Source organism: Notolepis coatsorum (genome assembly GCF_963971535.1).
Source record: "Notolepis coatsorum genome assembly, contig: SCAFFOLD_212, whole genome shotgun sequence".
NCBI classification, from domain to species: Eukaryota; Metazoa; Chordata; class Actinopteri; order Aulopiformes; family Paralepididae; genus Notolepis; species Notolepis coatsorum.
In genome coordinates this window covers 35,527-56,171 of record NW_028172929.1, presented here as the reverse complement: position 1 = coordinate 56,171, position 20,645 = coordinate 35,527, and the positions used below count along the sequence as shown (strand labels likewise).

The following is a 20,645-nucleotide window of genomic DNA, read 5'->3' as shown; positions in this document are numbered from 1 at the left end:
ACGAGAGCAATTTGTGTTTTTCCCAGTCTGCTCCATGGTGGAACGGGTTCGTGTTGTTCTCTGGTTCTGGCTGAATGCCCCCTCCTTGTATGTCTATGCGTGTCTCTGTGTCCCACAGACACTGAGAGATGGTGTGTGTGTGTTTCTGCATTGAGAACACGATGGCAGCAGTGTGCGCAGAATGGACAACGAGTGGCGCGCTGTGGGTGCATGCAGTGAAATGTGTGTGTGTGTGTGTGTGTGTGTGTGTGTGTGTGTGTGTGTGTGTGTGTGTGTGTGTGTGTGTGTGTGTGTGTGTGTGTGTGTGTGTGTGTGTGTGTGTGTGTGTGTGTGTGTGTGTGTGGTGTAGTGTGTAGTGTGCATAATATGGATGTACTATAGGGTTCGAAAAATACTCATCACGTAATGGATTTGCATCCAACAGTTTCACAGGACCTTTCTTGAGGAGAGTCAAGTGGCTTAATATGTTACTTTCGTAATAACGTCGAACAGTTTCTTTTTTTTTATCAACTTTTTTCTCCCCATTTTTCTATTTTTCTCCCATCCCAATTTCGTATTATCCAATTATTCCCTCCCCTGTCTCGAACGTTGCTAGACCATGCCTCCCACTGGTCGGCTGCAATGTGGACCAAGCCTTGCATCACGTGTCCCTTCCGGTACACGAGGAGGTAGCCGTCGCATCTTTTCACCTGTACAGCGCGATCTCTCAGTGGCGAGGAGTAACGCGTGGGAGGCTCATGCTGCCCCTGATACTTCCTGATTCTGCTGTACAGGTGCACCAACCGACCTGTAGGAGTCGCTGTCCACAACGTCCGATCCCCACTCACGGCTTTCCCACCCCCTAATACTGCCAATTGTATTAGTATGAACGACCAGCCAAGCCGGAAGCAACGCCGAGAGCTGGGCTCGAACCCAGCATATCCTGCGTTAGTGGCGAGCGCCTGGCCCACTGCGCCACTTAGCCGCCCCAACGTTGAACAATTTCATTAATAGTCTATTTTGTCACTCACTGCTCAGAAAGAAAATGCCGCTAAGAGGCCAAGTAGGCTCCTAATTGTGACACGTTCAAAAGAAAACCCTGGTGACGTCAAGATGCAAAAATAGAGTGACAAACGATTCTATTGAAATGAGAAACGAAAAACGTAATGATATGACCTGACGTGGAGTGATAACGGTGAAACCGTGATGACGACTGATAACATTGATCCCGACCCTACTTGGTGACCCTACTTGGCCTATTACGTGCTTCCAATTTTGGGTTATAAGTCCAAACAGCCAATGAGCGTCAGTTTCTAAAAAGTTACCACCTCTGGTTTCGCCTCCTGGTGACCGGACCAATCACCTCTGACGGTGAAAATGATTGACCGCTTTTGTAGCCAATGAAATTCTGGAAATGACGATATCTTACGTGAGGGATATTTCCCGGGATATATATATATATATATATATTAGGGATGTCCGATATTATCGGCCTACCGATTAGGGCTGCAACGATTAGTCGACATAATCGACGACGTCGATTATAAAAAATCGTCGACGAGAAATTGTTGCGTCGATTAGTCATTAAATTTTTTTTTTTTTTTTTTTGTGCACTACCTATCTTTGTGAGAGTGGCTTCTCAGGGTTCCAGACAACATCATAACATGATGATCCCATAGCAAATTTTGGACATTGAAAACATTGTTCCCCTGCAGGAGATGATGATCAGACTAGACACACAATACATTACACACGCACTCCTCTCACTCACACACAGCGATCAGAGTAAGACACACACATACACACTCCTCTCACTCACACACAGCGATCAGAGTAAGACACACACACATACACACTCCTCTCACTCACACACAGCGATCAGAGTAAGACACACACACATTCACACTCCTCTCTCTCACACACAGCGATCAGAGTAAGACACACACATTCACACTCCTCTCACTCACACACAGCGATCAGAGTAAGACACACACACATACACAAATTACACAGTACACACCTCTCACTCACACAGCGATCAGAGTAAGACACACACACAAATTACACAGTACACACACTCCTCTCACTCACACAGCGATCAGAGTAAGACACGCACACAAATTACACAGTACACACACTCCTCTCACTCACACAGCGATCAGAGTAAGACACACACACATACACACACACACGGACTCCTCTCACACACAGCAAACAAAAGTTATTTAAAGTACACTTCCACTTTAATTTGTATTATTTAATTTATTTATCTTGTTATGAGTGATTGCTGTATTGTTCTTCAAATACATTTTCATTTAAAGTGGCTTAAAGATCCAAATTCAAATGTTTCATGAGTCATTATTTTAATTTGCTATGGGATCATCATGTTATGATGTTGTAGTTTGGTCCTGACAAGAGTCTCAAAGTCTGGGGTGATGGTAGACAAGCAACTCTGAGGTCATGCTCAATGTCCAATCTGTTCCTCTGCTCTGTCTTCAGCTGGACCAGAGCTGAGAAGCCACTTTCACAAAGATAGGTAATAAAAAAAAAAAAAAAAAATCCTTTTTTTTTTTTTGTTGTTGTTTACATTGGTTTTCGATTAGTCGACTAATCGAAAAAATAATCGGCAGATTAGTCGACTACCAAATTAGTCATTAGTTGCAGCCCTACTACCGATATTATCGGCCGATATCGGCATTAAAATGTGATATCGGAAAATATCGGTATCGGTTTTCAATTTTTTTTTTTTTTTTTTTTTACATTTCTATAACCTTTATTTACCCAGGCAAGCAAGTAAGAACAAATTCTGATTTTATTTATTGTCAAAAGTATGCATAATGTTGTGTTAATTCCACAACAAGAGATATGTAATGTTAATTACCTGAAATTATTCAATTATTCAATGCATATATCGGTTGATATCGGTATCAGAAATTAAGAGTTGGACAATATCGGTATATCGGTATCGGTAAAAAAGCCAATATCGAGCATCCCTAATATATATATATGTTTTTTTCTCTGGCGAAAGAAGAAGACTTGTTCGACATCTCCTGCGCGTGCCAATGCATTGGTGCCAATGGCCATTTTGGATAAACATAGTAACATACCTATACATACCATTAGAAAAACATGTGTAAAACACAAATGTTCTGTGGTATTGTTATCAACTTTGGACCTGTACTAGATAAGACTTCAGGCTATGGACCCATTGTGTTTTCCACCTAATACCTCTCAGCTGGAACTCTTTTGCAGCTATCTATAATTCAGACGTAAGTAAAAAGAAAAAAAATTGTGATTCACTCATGCATGTTCTATAAATAGTTCAAGAATAGCTTTCCAATTACTTTGGGTATGCAATCGACAGGCGTTTTATGCTAAATTTGCTGTTAACAATACAATTGTTCCACAAATTCTTTTTAAAGGAAAATTATTCTATGTAACACCCACATCCCCCAACACTGATTGTCAGAGCTCAGCCTAAATTCTAACAGACAGGCATGAAATCGTCACTGCGCCCCATTACACCTTCTCAACCAGCGATCCAATGCAATCAATCCAGCACTATTACGGCGTAGTGGAAATAGTTGTTTGGGGGAATATTCCTGTGGTAATAACATTTAATAAATTAGGATTCCCCCCGTCTGTACCTCCCCTCCCCACTCCCCCATGCTGCTATGACACCTGAATTTCAAGTACAGAGCTGTGTGTAACAAACAAGTACATAGGCTGTGTGTAACAAACAAGTACAGAGCTGTGTGTAACAAACAAGTACAGAGCTGTGTGTAACAAACAAGTACAGAGCTGTGTGTAACAAACAAGTACAGAGCTGTGTGTAACAAACAAGTACAGAGCTGTGTGTAACAAACAAGTACAGAGCTGTGTGTAACAAACAAGTACAGAGCTGTGTGTAACAAACTAAAAAAAAATCCAGAATCCCCAGCGGCTCTCCTGCATAATTGTCTCCCAAGATATTAGTTTTTCCCTCTGACCTCGGAGAACTATATTTGCCATATTTCATCCCACCCACTCTCACTGCTGTAGTACCACAGTATGTCTGGTTACTGAACCTTGTGGCAAAGAAGCTAGAATAGTGTTCAGTTTGAGATTTTAGTTCAACTGACAGCAGAAAGGATGATGATGTGTTTATGGAATGACGTTATGAATGCTGATTTGGTGTGTGTACGGCAGGGTGGCATCAGCCCGAGATCTTCCAGATGACCGCAGCGCATCTGAATAGCTGTCAAGATGCTGCTTAAAAAGGAGGAGGAGTAACACGATTGGAAGATGGGAGAAAGGTAAGATGACGTAATTGGCTGGAGGCAGGCTGATAGGCTCAACCAGAGGAGGGACGGCGTGAATACTCTTAGGCCGGGAGGCAGGTCCACCCCTCAGGATGTTTTTTGCTACCTTTTTTTCATTATTATTTCCAGTTATCCCATACCTTGGGCCATCACAAGTTGATAATGACCACCCGCAAATCAGCCCCGTTTGGCCTCAGGGGCCAAAAAACTATTTTTTTGGGAAAAGCTTCTGGCGAAATTATGTAATTTCAAATATGAGGGTACTGCAACTGCATAAATGGTCAAATAAGTCTGAAACCTTGCATGGTGTATCCTGACACATAGGGGAAAAGTATCAGAATAATACTCTGGGCCTTACTACCTTTCTATTGTCAAATATCACCCTCAGAATACCCCAAAAGACAAAAAACATTCTGTCCGCCTGACAAATTGTCATCAAAAGTGATCATTTTCAAGTATTTTATTATACATGTTGCTGCCTCACATGGATATAAAAACGTCCCACATTTATAAGCTTCAATTTAAGTCCAAGATGACCTTTCTATCTAGAATAGTACACCTGCTATGACCAAAGTTCTCCATTGTACCTCAAATCGAGAAAATGGAACATATTTCTTCTTTTTTTCTCCCTTTTTTTTATATCTAAAAAATATATTAAACAAGATTTGAGACTTAAGTAATGTAATGCTATACTATCTGAAGTTAATTACATGAAAAGTGAACAATGTTACGCCCCCTGTTGGATCGGGGTATCACAGTGCAACATAAAGCACTATCCCCAGGCCATCAGGCTGCTCAACGAACAATAAACACTATGCAACAACCATCAAATGCACACAGCACACACGCGCACACTCACTTTAAACAAACAACACACTGCAGCACCCACTCTCCACACTTTAGATCACCTAAACACACTTTATATTTATTGGTAAAGGATTTGTACTACAACTCGTACACCTTACTGTAAATTGTACCTAAATTGTACCTCATCCCATTTCTGCTTTGCACTATATAGTATTGTATATTAGTACATTGCATAGTATATTGTATATTGTATGGTAACTCAGTTACTTCTATTCTGCATCGAACATTGTACATATGTCTATACTGAACACTGTGACTTCTATTTTTACTTCTATTACATGCTATACTATTTTATTTCATACTTATCTTGTCTAGCAGTCTCTGGAGCGTAACAGTAGGAAGCATTTTGTATAAAAGTATTCTGTACTTCTGTATGACAACTATTAAAGAAACTTGAAACGAAAGCAGTGCTGACCGGGTTACACACACCAACCAACCAAAACCCTAACCCTGTTTCATGTCACATGTCAGTTATTCAGCAAAGACAATTTTGGGTAAGTTGATCTATTTTTCTGGCTGTAGGAAGAGATTGACTGTCCAATATTTTTTTACGTGAAAGGTGGCAACTCTACTTCTAGAGTGATAACATTAACGTTAGCTTTTAGATTGTTAGCTAATATAGCCAGCCCAATGTAGCTAGCTAGTGAGAGTAGAAGTGGGAGAGAAATTATGAAATTGTAATTATTAAGAAAATAAATTATAATTATTAGCAACTATACTTCTAGAGTGATAACATTAGCTAGTTAGCTTGTAGATTGTTAGCTGCCAGCCCAATGTAGCTAGCTATATGAGAGCAGGAATGGGAGACTAGTGAGAGCAGAAGTGGGATATAAATTATGGTGTGTGTGTGTGTGGTTACCGGGTTTTCTGTGACTGAACCCTCCTTTGCTCAATCTGTTTTATGTTGCACTGTGATACCCCGGTCCACCAGGGGGCGTAACATTGTTAACTTTTGGGCGGCTACGTGGCGTAGTGGGCAAGGCGCTCGCCACGAATGACGGAGACGCTGGGCTTGCCTGTTCGAGCCCAGCGCTCCACATTGCTTTCAGTTTAGCTGGTCGTTCATACTAATACACATTGGCCGTATTAGGCGGTGGGAAACTGATGGGTGGGGATCGGGCGTTGTGGACAGCGACTCCTACAGGTCGGTTGGTGCGCCTGCGCAGTAGAATCAGGAAGTGTCGGGGGCAGCGTGAGCCTCCCACGCGTTACTCCTCGCCACTGAGAGATCGAGCTGCGCAGGTGAAAAGATGCGACTGCTGTTACCTCGAGTACCGGAGGGGACTTGTGCTGATTGATTGATTGATTGAAAACTTTATTAACAGATTGCAGAATGGGTACAATACAGTACAGCTCAATACACACAATTGTTAAGGGGATGCAGACCAGAGAAAGACTTTCGTCTTGTTTACACCAGGGTCCCCCATTTTCAATTCATCAGGACATATATGACATACATGACATACAGATAGTCAGTACTGCTACATCTATACATTTATGACATACCAGATTTGCAAATACAGTACTGTTTGTGATACAGAAGGAGTCAAGAAAAGGGAGTATATACATTTGACGTAGAAACTGTACATTGGAGGAGGTTGGGTGGGGGGGGGTTGGGTACACTGGGATATTGACAACCATACTGGGTACTTTACATTGGAGGTGGTTGGGGGATCTTCCAGTATGTATGACTTAGTCCACATTGCAGCCGGCTTGTGGGAGGCAAGAAACAGCGTTCGTGACAGGGGAGGGTTGAATTGGATGATACGAAATTGGGATGGGAGAAAATATAGAAAAATGGGAGAAAAAGTGGATAAAAAAAAATTGTTAACTTTTCATGTAATTAACTCCAGATAGTATAGCATTACATTACTTAAGTCTCAACTCTTGTTTAACACTTTAATCGCCATGGGTTAAATTCATAATTTACCATCCCTCGCCAGCTCTATTTGTCTATGGAGAAGTTCCCCTTCTTTGCAGGGCTATAACTTTTTAAATTCTATTGCTAAATTGACATTATTATGGCCCATTCAATGTCCTATATGTATTGTTCAGGGTGTAGCAACGTTAAACTTTTTCATTCACATATTCATACTAAAATATGGTCTAAAGTATAAGTATGTTTTTATCGTTTTCTGCAGCTTTCTTCAGAACGTGATTTATAGCCCTAAATGCATTATATTGATGATCAAATACAGTTGATGCGAGATAAAAAATGTCAACTGGACGTGGTTCTAGAAGTTTCTACGCATCATCTGATGATGACCGGATGGGCGGGGGATCGTTTATAATTCCGTGGGCAGCGTTAGATGATTCATCTAGTGTGGGTCATATGTTCATCAGATCAGTTAGTATAGAAGACGTTAGAATATAACGCTGAATCTTACCGTGGCTTCCTCGCGCCGCTGGCCGATGAGCGTGGAACAGAATTGTTTCTATTATGGGATGGAGAAATGCCCGATCCATTTCCAGGTTGTATAATAGTATATACGTCCAAATCATGTTGTTTTTTCGAGTTATTTGCACCGATCGATGTTCACTGTGTCAATACGGAGTCTCTCCAACGATAGCGAGTGCCCGGACCACATATGGATGAGCACTACCGGTTCAAAGGTTAATTTCCGGCTGGCGATCTGCCGATCGGCCACCAGATGGCGCTCTTGAACCGCTAGAGAGTTGAGTGGAGCTTTGCAATGTGTCTCAGGGCTCCGGAAAGGAAATATGATTTCGATGACAGATTTTTGAAATATTGACATCAAAGACGAGTTACGGCGTCTTCGGCAGAATGAGCATGGCTAGGAATGACGTGTAAACTCGTCCACGGCGATCATAGTGTTAATATATTTTTTAGATATAAAAAATAAGGGAGAAAAAAAAGAGAAGAAATATGTTCTATTTTCTCGATTTGAGGTACAATGGAGAACCTTGGTCATAGCAGGTGTAATATTCTAGATAGAAAGGTCATCTTGGACTTAAATTGAAGCTTATAAATGTGGGACGTTTTTATATCCATGTGAAGCAGCAACATGTATAATAAAATACTTGAAAATTATCACTTTTGATGACAATTTGTCAGGCGGACAGACGTTTTTTTGTCTTTTGGGGTATTCTGAGGGTGATATTTGACAATAGAAATGTAGTAAGCCCCAGAGTATTATTCTGATACTTTTCCCCTATGTGTCAGGATACACCATGCAAGGTTTCAGACTTAGGCCCTGTTTAGACGGAAACGCTAGCAGGTGAATCCGCAAAAATATTTTTTCGGATGTGCCTTTTGTTTATACGGCAACAGCGTTTTTACGGGGAGAAACCGCAAAAAAGTGAGACCACCTTCCTGGGTGGAATTCCTAGAAACGATAAACCTTTGCGCTATCATCTAAACTGTCAAACCGCATAAAACTATGACGAAAGGGTTCTCAAGGCTCTCGTCGCGCGTACTGCTTACATCACAGGCATGCGCCAGTATCTATTCTATCCATGGCGATCACCTGAAGGCTACATTGGCAGTACTTTTAAATACACAAGAATCTGTCCCGCGCCTATCGCAACTATTAGTGACTGGAGCCACTGTCTGTGAGTGACTCTGCTTTGGTCCAATCACATTCCCCCACCCACAGTCTGCGAATCAGAGGCAGAGTAGGGCGGGTCTTCACAGCACGTCATGTGACATATGCGCCAATCGTGTGACAGCGGGGCTCCGTCGTCTCGAGTCTTTACAGCCTCGTCTGCACGCAGAATTCCATCCCAAAACTCGTCTAAACTCAACATTAAAAGTGAGACCGCAAGTCGACTTTTGCTGTTTCTGTTCACACTCTCTCCTTCTAAACATGGCCTTATTTGACCATTTATGCAGTTGCAGTATCCTCATATTTGCAATTACATAATTTCGCCAGAAGCTTTTCCCTAAAAGATGGTTTTTTGGCCCCTGAGGCCAAACGGGGCTGATTTGGGGGTGGTCATTATCAACTCGTGATGGCCCAAGGTATGGGATAACAGGAAATGATAATGAAAAAAAGGTAGCAAAAAACATCCTGAGGGGTGGACCTGGCTCCCGGCCTATCTCCCCCTCCCCCGAAATCGCATCATAGACCGAACACAATACATAATACATCATCAACATAATACAAACTGCGTAGCTACCTCATTTCCCCTGTAACAGAGATAAGTGTGAATAGGATTTTTACGTTCCCATTGTGATGTATTATATCCTTGTTGTCACTCTGAGTGTATGAAGTATCTTCAAAACCGTTAAAGTTTTTTTTTTAAAGGGCGGCTACATGGCAAGGCGCTCGCAACGAGGTTCGAGCCCCGCTCTCCACATTGCTTTCAGTTTAGCTGGTCGTCCACAGTAATACACATTGGCCGTATTACGGGGAGGGAAACTGAAGGGTGGGGATCGGGCGTTGTGGACAGCGACTCCTACAGGTCGGTTGGTGTGCCTGCGCAGTAGAATCAAGAAGAGACGGGGGCGGGGCCCCTCCAAAGCCCAGACCCCCGACGCTGAAAGATCGAGCCGCGCAGGTGAAAAGATGCGACGGCTGTTACCTCGAGTATCGGAGGGGACTCGTGCTATGTATGACTTAGTCCACATTGCAGCCGGCTTGTGGGAGGCAAGAAACAACGTTCGAAGACAGGGGAGGGTTGAATTGGACGATATGAAAATTGGGATGGGAGAAAAATAGAAAAATGGGAGAAAAAGTGGATACATTTTTTTTTCTTTTTTTAAAGAAGTAAGGCCAAAAAAAGTTATTCCATGACTTTGACCCAGAAAAAAAGGGTATAGTATATTTGAGTTACAAATCCACAAAGAATGGATTGCATGGAGCAAGTTGCACCCTTACTTACAATTCATTATGAAATGAAAATGGGGGACCCTGATGTAAACAAGACAAAAGTCTGTACCCATTCTGCAATCTGCTAATAAAATTTTCATTCAATCAATCAATCTGCACGGTGATTGATTGAATGAAAATTGTATTAACAGATTGCAGAATGGGTACAATACAGTACGACTCAATACACACAATTGTTAAGGGGATGCAGACCATAGAAAGACTTTCGTCTTGTTTACATCAGGGTCCCCCATTTTCATTTCATAATGAATTTGTAAGGTTCGCCTTTCCCTTGACCTTTAATTCCCTGTCTCCTCACCTCACTAGCCCCCACCCTCGCGTTCAATTGCTCTCGTTTGCTCTTCAGCAGCCACACCCTTGGACTACCTGTCATTATAATAATAATAATAATAATAATAATAATAATAATAAATAATAATAATAATAATTATAATATAATAAATAATAATAATAATAATTATGTGTTTGATTGGTCTGGTGCCGAACACACACTTCTAGTTTCAAGTATCAATTACCTTCACGCACCGGATGTTTATGCTAATTAGTTCCCCTGTGGGCTTTAAGTACCTCGCTCTTCCCCTCGGCCCTTGTCGGGTCGTTCCGTATCATATCTCTATCACCTAACTCCTTCGGGAGGTTCTCTGTCTATAGGCTCCTACGGGAGTTTCTGTTTCTGTCTGCATGCTGTCTTATCTCCGGCGTGAGACGAGGTGCAAGCTTTGGCCACCTGTCGCCGTTGCCTGGAGAGAGACATTCTACTGCGCTCTCTAATTCTCTACGGGAGGTATTCCAGTGTTTCACCCGAGACCTCCGCGCCAGATGCGCTCAAGCCTTCGCCACCTGTCGCCGTTTGCCTGGAAGGAGACACCGTACTGCGCTCTCTAAACCTCTACGGGAGGTATTCCGGTGTTCCACTCCAGACCTCCGCGCAGCAGATGCGTTCTCCGTACCGGTGCGTACTCCAAGCAGACGCGCATCCAGACCTCCGCGCAGCAGATGCGTTCTCCGTACCGGCGCGTACTCCAAGCAGGCGCGCACCACCCAGACCTCCGAGCCTGACGCGCTCTTCACTCCAGACGCGCATCTAGACGCACTCCAGACGCTCATCCAGACCTCCGAGCCTGACGCGCTCTTCACTCCAGACGCGCATCCAGACGCTCATCCAGACCTCCGAGCCTGACGCGCTCTTCACTCCAGACGCGCATCCAGACGCGCATCCTGACGCACTCCTAACAGACGCGCACCACTCAGACCTCCGCTTGGACAACCCGTTCCCCGTAACGACGCGCTCGCCCTGTTTGATTCTGCTCTCTTTACGCACAGCGCCTGGGTGAGTTTTGCAAAACTGTCTTTTGACCCTATCGTTTTTCGTGTGTGTAAACACTGAAGAGATCCTGCTTTTTGTTCAGTCTGTCACTCTCCCTGTGCCTGTTTTTTGGATTGATCATTTGGGATAATATTTGCTTGAACATCGCTCACTGTGTGTATTCACACCGAAGATATTATCACTTGGATTATTATTGGGACTTCGCTCACTGTGTGTATTCACACCGAAGATATTATCACTTGGATTATTATTGGGACTTCGCTCACTGTGTGTATTAGCACCGAAGATTCAATCACGTGGATTGTTGTTGGAACTTTGCTCACAGTGTGTATTTACACCGAAGATTCTGTCACTGGATTATCTGTTTTGGGACAAGTCACTTCTCCTGTCACCTGCTCAGTTCCCAACTGTACTCTGAGCTAACCCGCTCTCTCTCTCCCTCTCTGTCCCGTTTCCACCTCGGAGAGCTGCCGAGAGGATTCTGCAGAGCGGCTCTGACGAACCTTCCCGGGAGAAGCTGAAGAGCAGCAACATTCTTCTAATGCTTGTATCCCAGTCTTTGTCTGTTTTCCCCTCTTTGGTCCTCCTAGTCCTCCCTGTCCCCAGCCCGCCTCCGCGGGCCTCTGTCCCTGTTTCAATAAATGCCCAGTTCTTGGCTTACTCTCATACCTGTCTTGTGTTGTGCGATTGGGGTCGGTTACAAACCATAACAGTACGACCCGACCAATCGACGACCCCAGCCAGCACAGACGGTGTATGTTGAGTTTGCCTTTTTTTTTTGTTCCCTCTAGTTCCCTTGTTAGTTCCCCTGTTAGCCCTGTTAGCTTCCCTGTTAGCCCTGTTAGCTCCCTTGTTAGCTTGTTAGCTCCCCTGTTTGCTTCCCTGTTAGCCTCGTTAGCTCCCCTGCAGCTTGTTAGGCCTCTACTACCAGCATGGCCCCAGTCTGCTAGCTTAGCCCCGGCTGCTAGCACAGCCTCTATGTTAATGCAGCCCTTGCTGCTGGCATAGGCCCTGTAGCTAGCCATGCCCAGGCAGCTAACCCAGTCCCTCTGCATGGCCCCAGTTCTGCTAGCTTAGCCCCGGCTGTTAGCACAGCCTCTATGTTAATGCAGCCCTTGCAGCTAGCATTGGCCCTGTAGCTAGCCATGCCCAGGCAGCTAACCCGGTCCCTCTGCATGGCCTCCACTTTTTGTGTAGTTTTCCCACTGCTAGGACTGCCCTTTCAGCTAGCAAGGTCAGTTTTCCCACTGCTAGGACTGCCCTTTCAGCTAGCAAGGTCAGTTTTCCCACTGCTAGGACTGCCCTTTCAGCTAGCAAGGTCAGCTTTCCCACTGCTAGGACTGCCCTTTCAGCTAGCAAGGTCAGTTTTTCCCCACTGCTAGGACTGCCCTTTCAGCTAGCAAGGTCAGTTTTCCCACTGCTAGGACTGCCCTTTCAGCTAGCAAGGTCAGTTTTTTCCCACTGCTAGGACTGCCCTTTCAGCTAGCAAGGTCAGTTTTTTCCCACTGCTAGGACTGCCCTTTCAGCTAGCAAGGTCAGTTTTCTCCCACTGCTAGGACTGCCCTTTCAGCTAGCAAGGTCAGTTTTCCCACTGCTAGGACTGCCCTTTCAGCTAGCAAGGTCAGTTTTCCCACTGCTAGGACTGCCCTTTCAGCTAGCAAGGTCAGTTTTCCCACTGCTAGGACTGCCCTTTCAGCTAGCAAGGTCAGTTTTCTCCCACTGCTAGGACTGCCCCTTCAGCTAGCAAGGTCAGTTTTCTCCCACTGCTAGGACCGCCCCTTCAGCTAGCAAGGTCAGTTTGCCCCACTGCTAGGACTGCCCCTTCAGCTAGCAAGGTAAGTTTTTCTCTCACTGCTAGGACTGCCCCTTCAGCTAGCAAGGTCAGTTTTCCCCACTGCTAGGACTGCCCCTTCAGCTAGCAAGGTCGGTTCCCCACAGCTAGGACTGTCCTTCCAGCTAGCTTGTTCTCTCATGCTGGTCCAGCCCTGTCTGCCAGCCTAGCTCCGGCAGCTAGCACAGCCTCTATGTTGATGTAGCAGTACAGCTAGCATAGGCCCTGTAGCTATCAGTGCCCTGGCAGCTACCCTTTCCCTCTGCTAGTCCCTTCCCTGTTCCCCTCTCCAGTGCCCCTGTTCCAGCCCTGTCTGCTAGCCTAGCTCCGGCAGCTAGCGCAGCCTCTTTGTTAATGTTGCATTACAGCTAGCATAGGCCCTGTAGCTATCAGTGCCCTGGCAGTTACCCCTCAGCTCCTCTAGTTACCCCTCAGCTCCTCTAGTTACCCCTCAGCTCCTCTAGTTACCCCTCAGCTCCTCTAGTTACCCCTCGGCTACCCTGCCCCAGTTGCTGGCCCCACTTTTGTTGTGGTTTCCCCTGCCCCTCTGTCTGTGTTTTTGGGTCGCCCGGTGGCTCCCGTGGAGGGGGGAGTACTGTAAGGTTTGCCTTTCCCTTGACCTTTAATTCCCTGTCTCCTCACCTCACTAGCCCCCACCCTCGCGTTCAATTGCTCTCGTTTGCTCTTCAGCAGCCACACCCTTGGACTACCTGTCATTATGTGTTTGATTGGTCTGGTGCCGAACACACACTTCTAGTTTCAAGTATCAATTACCTTCACGCACCGGATGTTTATGCTAATTAGTTCCCCTGTGGGCTTTAAGTACCTCGCTCTTCCCCTCGGCCCTTGTCGGGTCGTTCCGTATCATATCTCTATCACCTAACTCCTTCGGGAGGTTCTCTGTCTATAGGCTCCTACGGGAGTTTCTGTTTCTGTCTGCATGCTGTCTTATCTCCGGCGTGAGACGAGGTGCAAGCTTTGGCCACCTGTCGCCGTTGCCTGGAGAGAGACATTCTACTGCGCTCTCTAATTCTCTACGGGAGGTATTCCAGTGTTTCACCCCAGACCTCCGCGCCAGATGCGCTCAAGCCTTCGCCACCTGTCGCCGTTTGCCTGGAAGGAGACACCGTACTGCGCTCTCTAAACCTCTACGGGAGGTATTCCGGTGTTCCACTCCAGACCTCCGCGCAGCAGATGCGTTCTCCGTACCGGCGCGTACTCCAAGCAGACGCGCATCCAGACCTCCGCGCAGCAGATGCGTTCTCCGTACCGGCGTGTACTCCAAGCAGGCGCGCACCACCCAGACCTCCGAGCCTGACGCGCTCTTCACTCCAGACGCGCATCTAGACGCACTCCAGACGCTCATCCAGACCTCCGAGCCTGACGCGCTCTTCACTCCAGACGCGCATCCAGATGCTCATCCAGACCTCCGAGCCTGACGCGCTCTTCACTCCAGACGCGCATCCAGACGCGCATCCTGACGCACTCCTAACAGACACGCACCACTCAGACCTCCGCTTGGACAACCCGTTCCCCGTAACGACGCGCTCGCCCTGTTTGATTCTGCTCTCTTTACGCACAGCGCCTGGGTGAGTTTTGCAAAACTGTCTTTTGACCCTATCGTTTTTCGTGTGTGTAAACACTGAAGAGATCCTGCTTTTTGTTCAGTCTGTCACTCTCCCTGTGCCTGTTTTTTGGATTGATCATTTGGGATAATATTTGCTTGAACATCGCTCACTGTGTGTATTCACACCGAAGATATTATCACTTGGATTATTATTGGGACTTCGCTCACTGTGTGTATTCACACCGAAGATATTATCACTTGGATTATTATTGGGACTTCGCTCACTGTGTGTATTAGCACCGAAGATTCAATCACGTGGATTGTTGTTGGAACTTTGCTCACAGTGTGTATTTACACCGAAGATTCTGTCACTGGATTATCTGTTTTGGGACAAGTCACTTCTCCTGTCACCTGCTCTGTTCCCAACTGTACTCTGAGCTAACCCGCTCTCTCTCTCCCTCTCTGTCCCGTTTCCACCTCGGAGAGCTGCCGAGAGGATTCTGCAGAGCGGCTCTGACGTCACTGTCAGATTCCTCAGACGAACCTTCCCGGGAGAAGCTGCAGAGCAGCAACATTCTTCTAATGCTTGTATCCCAGTCTTTGTCTGTTTTCCCCTCTTTAGTCCTCCTAGTCCTCCCTGTCCCCAGCCCGCCTCCGCAGGCCTCTGTCCCTGTTTCAATAAATGCCCAGTTCTTGGCTTACTCTCATACCTGTCTTGTGTTGTGCGATTGGGGTCGGTTACAAACCATAACAGAATTGTAAGTAAGGGTGCAACTTGCTCCGTGCAATCCATTCTTTGTGGATTTAGCTAGTGTTTCATGACACAACTCTGTGATTCTGTAAATCACAGAATATCTTTATTTGCAAAGTAAATAAAGTAACCATTATCTGAATAAAAAAAAAAAAAAAAAACTATAAAAAAAAATATCTAACCCTAACTAACCGTACTGTCATGCACTTGTCCTAATAAACTAACCTACACTGTAGCACTCAACACTTTGATGAACATTGTTGCTCAGCTGATAGAGTTGTGCCCTTCCTGATGGCTTGTCGTACAGAACTTGTAAGTCGCTTTGGATAAAAGCGTCAGCTAAATGACTAAATGTAAAATGTAAATGTAAATGTTTGCATCCAGGAATTTGTCCTCTGCATTTAACCCCTCCTAACTTTTAGGAGCAGTGGGCATCCAGCGGCCAACTCCAGTTCTAATGCCAGTGCCTTGGTCAAGGGAAATGGCAGGAGCATGTACCTGGTGTGGGAGGAACCCGGAGTACCCGGCAGGAGCATGTACCTGGTGTGGGAGGAACCCGGAGCACCCGTAGAAAACCGCCACAGGTTCCAACCTGTGCTAACCACTGCACCAACCGCACCACTAATATAGGAGGTTATAACATTCATATGGAAACACTTTAGGTTAAGGTTCTGTTATTGAAACGGAACCACTGAGAATGAACTGTGACATTTGTTGTAGCCATTTGCTGCCCCCCCCCCCCCCCCCCCCATTACTGTAAAAAAATAAGGGGACCCTGCTTTTCTTTATCATAAATCGATCAATAGAGACCGTATTAGATCCCCATGTGGGGTATCATTGGAAAGCCACACTCATTGGCTACAACCCTGTCCAAAAATGTTCAAGATCACCAAATGATTGACGGAGCGAGAGCCCCGGGAGTCGGGGGTAGTAATGTGTACTTTGGCGCACGCCTCACATTATCGGCATGTAACTTGAGAACCGCTGAACGGATTTTGTCACCTGAAAGGGTAATTGACAGGCAACAAATAGGGCTTAATTCTATCTATATATTGTATTAAAAGAAATGCACACCGAGCCGCTAGAGGTCAGCAAAGTGGCATCACGAATCGTCCTCATCTTGGATGTTTATTTTTTTGTAGCCAAGAGTAAAGACCACAACCCTATCAAAACAGCAGTCAAAGTGTATATTTTCTACCGATGTTTTATACGATTTACCGAAAATAAGAATTTATCGAAAAAATGCTAATTATATCTCTTTTATCGTAAAACCGCAAGGAAATGACTAAATCCAGAGCCTTTTCCCTATCCATAGATGTATGATTTGGCCATAATAAGGTCAAGGTCAAGTTCAAGGTCAAATATGAATTTATAATTAAAATCGATTATCATTTATTACTGTATCTACAAATCCTTCTGTTTAATCATCTTCCCTTTATTAATTTGCTTAGATTATTTTTACACTTGATCTCAAGAAGGTGATGAATGAGCTCGGTGAGCGAGCTCGGTTCCAGTACAATTGTAACATGGTGTTATTCACCGGTACAGATGCAAAAATAAATCATAATTTATATTCTCCTTTTTTTCATTACAATTTACAGACACAATATTACTGACACTGGAAATACATAGCCCCAGGTCCCTAGATGTTCCTAGATACCAAGAACATTGAAAAACAATGTACGAGCACCACAAACTATACTGTTAACCGTGAACTATATGGTTCATATTTACCCAGTAATAGAGCTTCTTTCTCTGAGGTTACAGCTCCTCTCATAATGGTTTCACTCCTCCTCTCTCTGGAATGGTACAGAGCAGGCACACACCCGTTGAATCCCTACAAACACGCACGCACGCACGCACGCACGCACGCACGCACGCACGCACGCACGCACGCACGCACGCACGCACACACACACACACACACACACACACACACACACACACACACACACACACACACACACACACACACACACACACACACACACACACACACACAGACGTACTGTAAGAACATTGTTGAGGACATCATACAGGCGGAGACACAGAAATGCATGCACATACACTGCAGTCATGAATAAATAAAAGCCAGCGATCAGCAAGCAATGTATAAGACCTTGAGCGAGCTCTGTGGGCCAATGGCAAGGTCATGTGAGAGGCAGACCGCATTATTGAAAGGTCACATCGCTATCACTTTCCTATGAATATATAGTGGGATATATAGCCTAGCCTAGTACTCACTGATTGAATATAAGTACAGGACGGGTATGTACCATGTTTTATGTATCAATGTCCTTCAGAATGAAATCAGCTTCCAGTCCAATAAATAGAGTATGGGGGTAGAAGTTCACGGGCCCCAACGTGTGTGTGTGTGTGTGTGTGTGTGTGTGTGTGTGTGTGTGTGTGTGTGTGTGTGTGTGTGTGTGTGTGTGTGTGTGTGTGTGTGTGTGTGTGTGTGTGTGTGTGAGTGTATGAGTGTATGAGTGTGAGTAAGTGAGTAAGTGTGTGAGTGAGTGTATTGACTCCTGGAGGGCCCTATGAAAGCCAGTGAAGTGCTATGAGATGGGCAGAGAGCAGCCCTGTGGGGGTAGCACCTTTAACGCCACCAGCCACTCTCCCCTCCTTTCTCCTCTCTTTTCTCCCTCTTCTCTCCTCTCCTCTCATCCCCCTCTCCACCCTTTTCCCCCTTCCTCTCGACAAAATATATCCATATATATCACACCAACACATGTCAAATACATTATTACATTATTATGTAAAGAGCATCCACACAAACACATTGGGCCGTGGACAGTGGCTCAAGAGGTAGAGCTGTCGTCTGGTAATCAGAAGGTTCCTGGTTCGATTCTGGTTCCTCCTGGCAGCATGTCAAAGTGTCCTTGAGCAAGACACTTAACCCCTATTTGCTCCCCATGAGCAGGTTGGCACCTAGCATGGTTGCCGCCACCATGAATGTGTGAGTGAATGTGAGGCATACGTTGTAAAGTGCTTTGGATCAAAATGCTATATAAATACAGTACAATACAGAGCACCTTTTATATTTGCAGTAATCTTCCATGGAGGTTATCACTCCAACCTCATTGCTGTACCTAAGGCTTTCAGTGGGTTCAAACTAGAGCTTCAAAGATCTGATGTCCTGTCCTGTCCAAGTGTCCTTGAGCAGGACACTAAACCCTTTCAAGCTCGAGAGTCAGGGCAAACAGCTATGTTCTGAGAACCTCTGATATATATATCGTTAGCCTCATACGATAATTGCCTACGTAATTTTTCACGATTTTTTGGAAAAGAAAAAACTAATTTTCCAGCAAATGTGTATGAGTTTTTTATTTATATTTTGAAAAGAAGTTCCACAAAGTGTATTAACAAGTTTACAAAAAGACAAAAACACAACAACCATTGCGTAACAAAATAAGGTGACTTTTAAACAAAATATGTCGTGACTTAGGCATTTTTTCCTCGTACATGCATACATGTCATACACTAAGGCAATTGTTATACTTGCCTAAGTCATGCCATCGCCATCTGTGTATGTAACGTTAAAATGCACAAGTCACACGAGTGAGTTAGGCAGATGGGGATTTTTTTATGTAACAAGCGTTCTGATTGGCTGAGGACATAGGCACTACGCCAGGGCGATGCAGCAGTGTGAGGAGATTACAGTTAGGCAATAATCTCAATTTGGTCAAAAAAATTCTTAGGCAATTATCGTATGAGGCTAACGATATATACATTATACAGTATATAATGTCATTGTTTTTACCTTCTCAGACAGCTCCCTGTTGCTCCCCTCCATGGTCTCCAGGTTGGTGATCAACAGCTGGGGAAACACAAGCAGAGTAGAATGAACATATTGATTTAATCAGGAGCAATGAGAACCCAGGGTGAGGCGTGGGGCAGCCGTTCAACCACAATAGAGAGAGAGTCTAGCTTTCCGCTCTGTTGTTTTATGTATGACTGTGCCGTGTGTGTATGGAAACACAGCCAGACTGTCACAGCGGTGGCTGCCAGCTTCAGCACTACCCCCCACCTAGTCTCTCCTCTCTTCTCCTCCTCCCCTCTCCGCCCATCTCTTCTTCTCCTCCCCCCTCCTCATTTCTCTATCCTCTCCTCTTCTTTCCCTCTCTTCTCCTCCACATGTCTCTACTCTTGACTTTTTTCTGTTGGCCTCAAGGCCTGGTCTCTTAATTCACTGTGTCCCTTCTCTTCTCCTTTCCTCTCTACTCCTCTCCCCTCTTCTCATCCGCCCCTCCTCTTCTCCTCTCCTTTCCTCTCTTCTCCTCCTCTCCTCTCCTCTCCTCTCCTTTGCTCAGAGGTGGTGGCAGAGAGGAGGATGAGAAAGAAGCTGGATGCTATCCTGGAGAACCCCTCCCACCCCCTCTATGAGGAGCTAGCCAAGATGAGGAGCACGTTCAGCCAGACTCATACCCCCCCGTGACACACCACTAACCGCCTCAGCTAGTCCTTTGTACCAGCGGCCACCAGGCTCCACAACCAGGTGCATGGACTGCTGCCAGCAGCTGGAGAACTAACGGAAGCAGAACTTTTAGAAATATCTGACTCTTAATCACTAAACCCTGCACAGACTCTAGCACAGTGTATTATGACCAATAGGGCATACAGTACAGACCCTCATCTGCACCTACTGTTATATTCTCCTCTTCCCCCTCCTGGCGTCACCTTTCCACTCCTCTTCTCCTCCTCTCTTCTCTCTCTTCGCCTCGCCTCACCTTTCCACGCCCCTCTTCTCCTTGTCTATTGATGACTGTAGTGAATCTCTGCAGTATCTCAGGATAACATATCAGTCAAACTGAGCATTTCATCCAAATTAGCTCATTTTCAGATAAAGTTAAATTAAGCATGTGGCCCAATGAGCAGTGGAACACTGAGCAGTATTAACGACAGGTTATGTATATAACCTAATTATATGAGTACTGGCTAAGCGTCCCGCTCTTAAGCCATTCCGAGATATACCTCATCTCATGTACCTACTGTACACCATCAACGAAAAACAAATACACCCACCACCTGCCAGGCCCCGCCCCTATAGAGGCGTACTATAAAGTACTAGGCGTGGTCACCACTCACTCTTCCTCGGAAAAAAACGTTTCCAGGAAAAGATTCCCCAAGGGAACTCAGGGCCGCTAAGAGCGGGACGCTTAGCCAGTA

The 20,645-nt window shown here is 45.2% G+C and overlaps 1 pseudogene across 1 annotated transcript in view; it reads right to left on the bottom strand.

The window, feature by feature from the left end:
- LOC311247930 (ecto-NOX disulfide-thiol exchanger 1-like) overlaps nt 1–20,645 on the bottom strand; it is an 86,293-nt pseudogene that overhangs the window by 30,899 nt on the left and 34,749 nt on the right. Inside the window, exons 5-6 of the transcript XR_014621020.1 lie at nt 19,240–19,296; nt 17,211–17,313 (exon numbers count right to left, since the gene is read on the bottom strand). The product of XR_014621020.1 is annotated as an ecto-NOX disulfide-thiol exchanger 1-like (transcript). The remainder of the gene's footprint in view (nt 1–17,210; nt 17,314–19,239; nt 19,297–20,645) is intronic.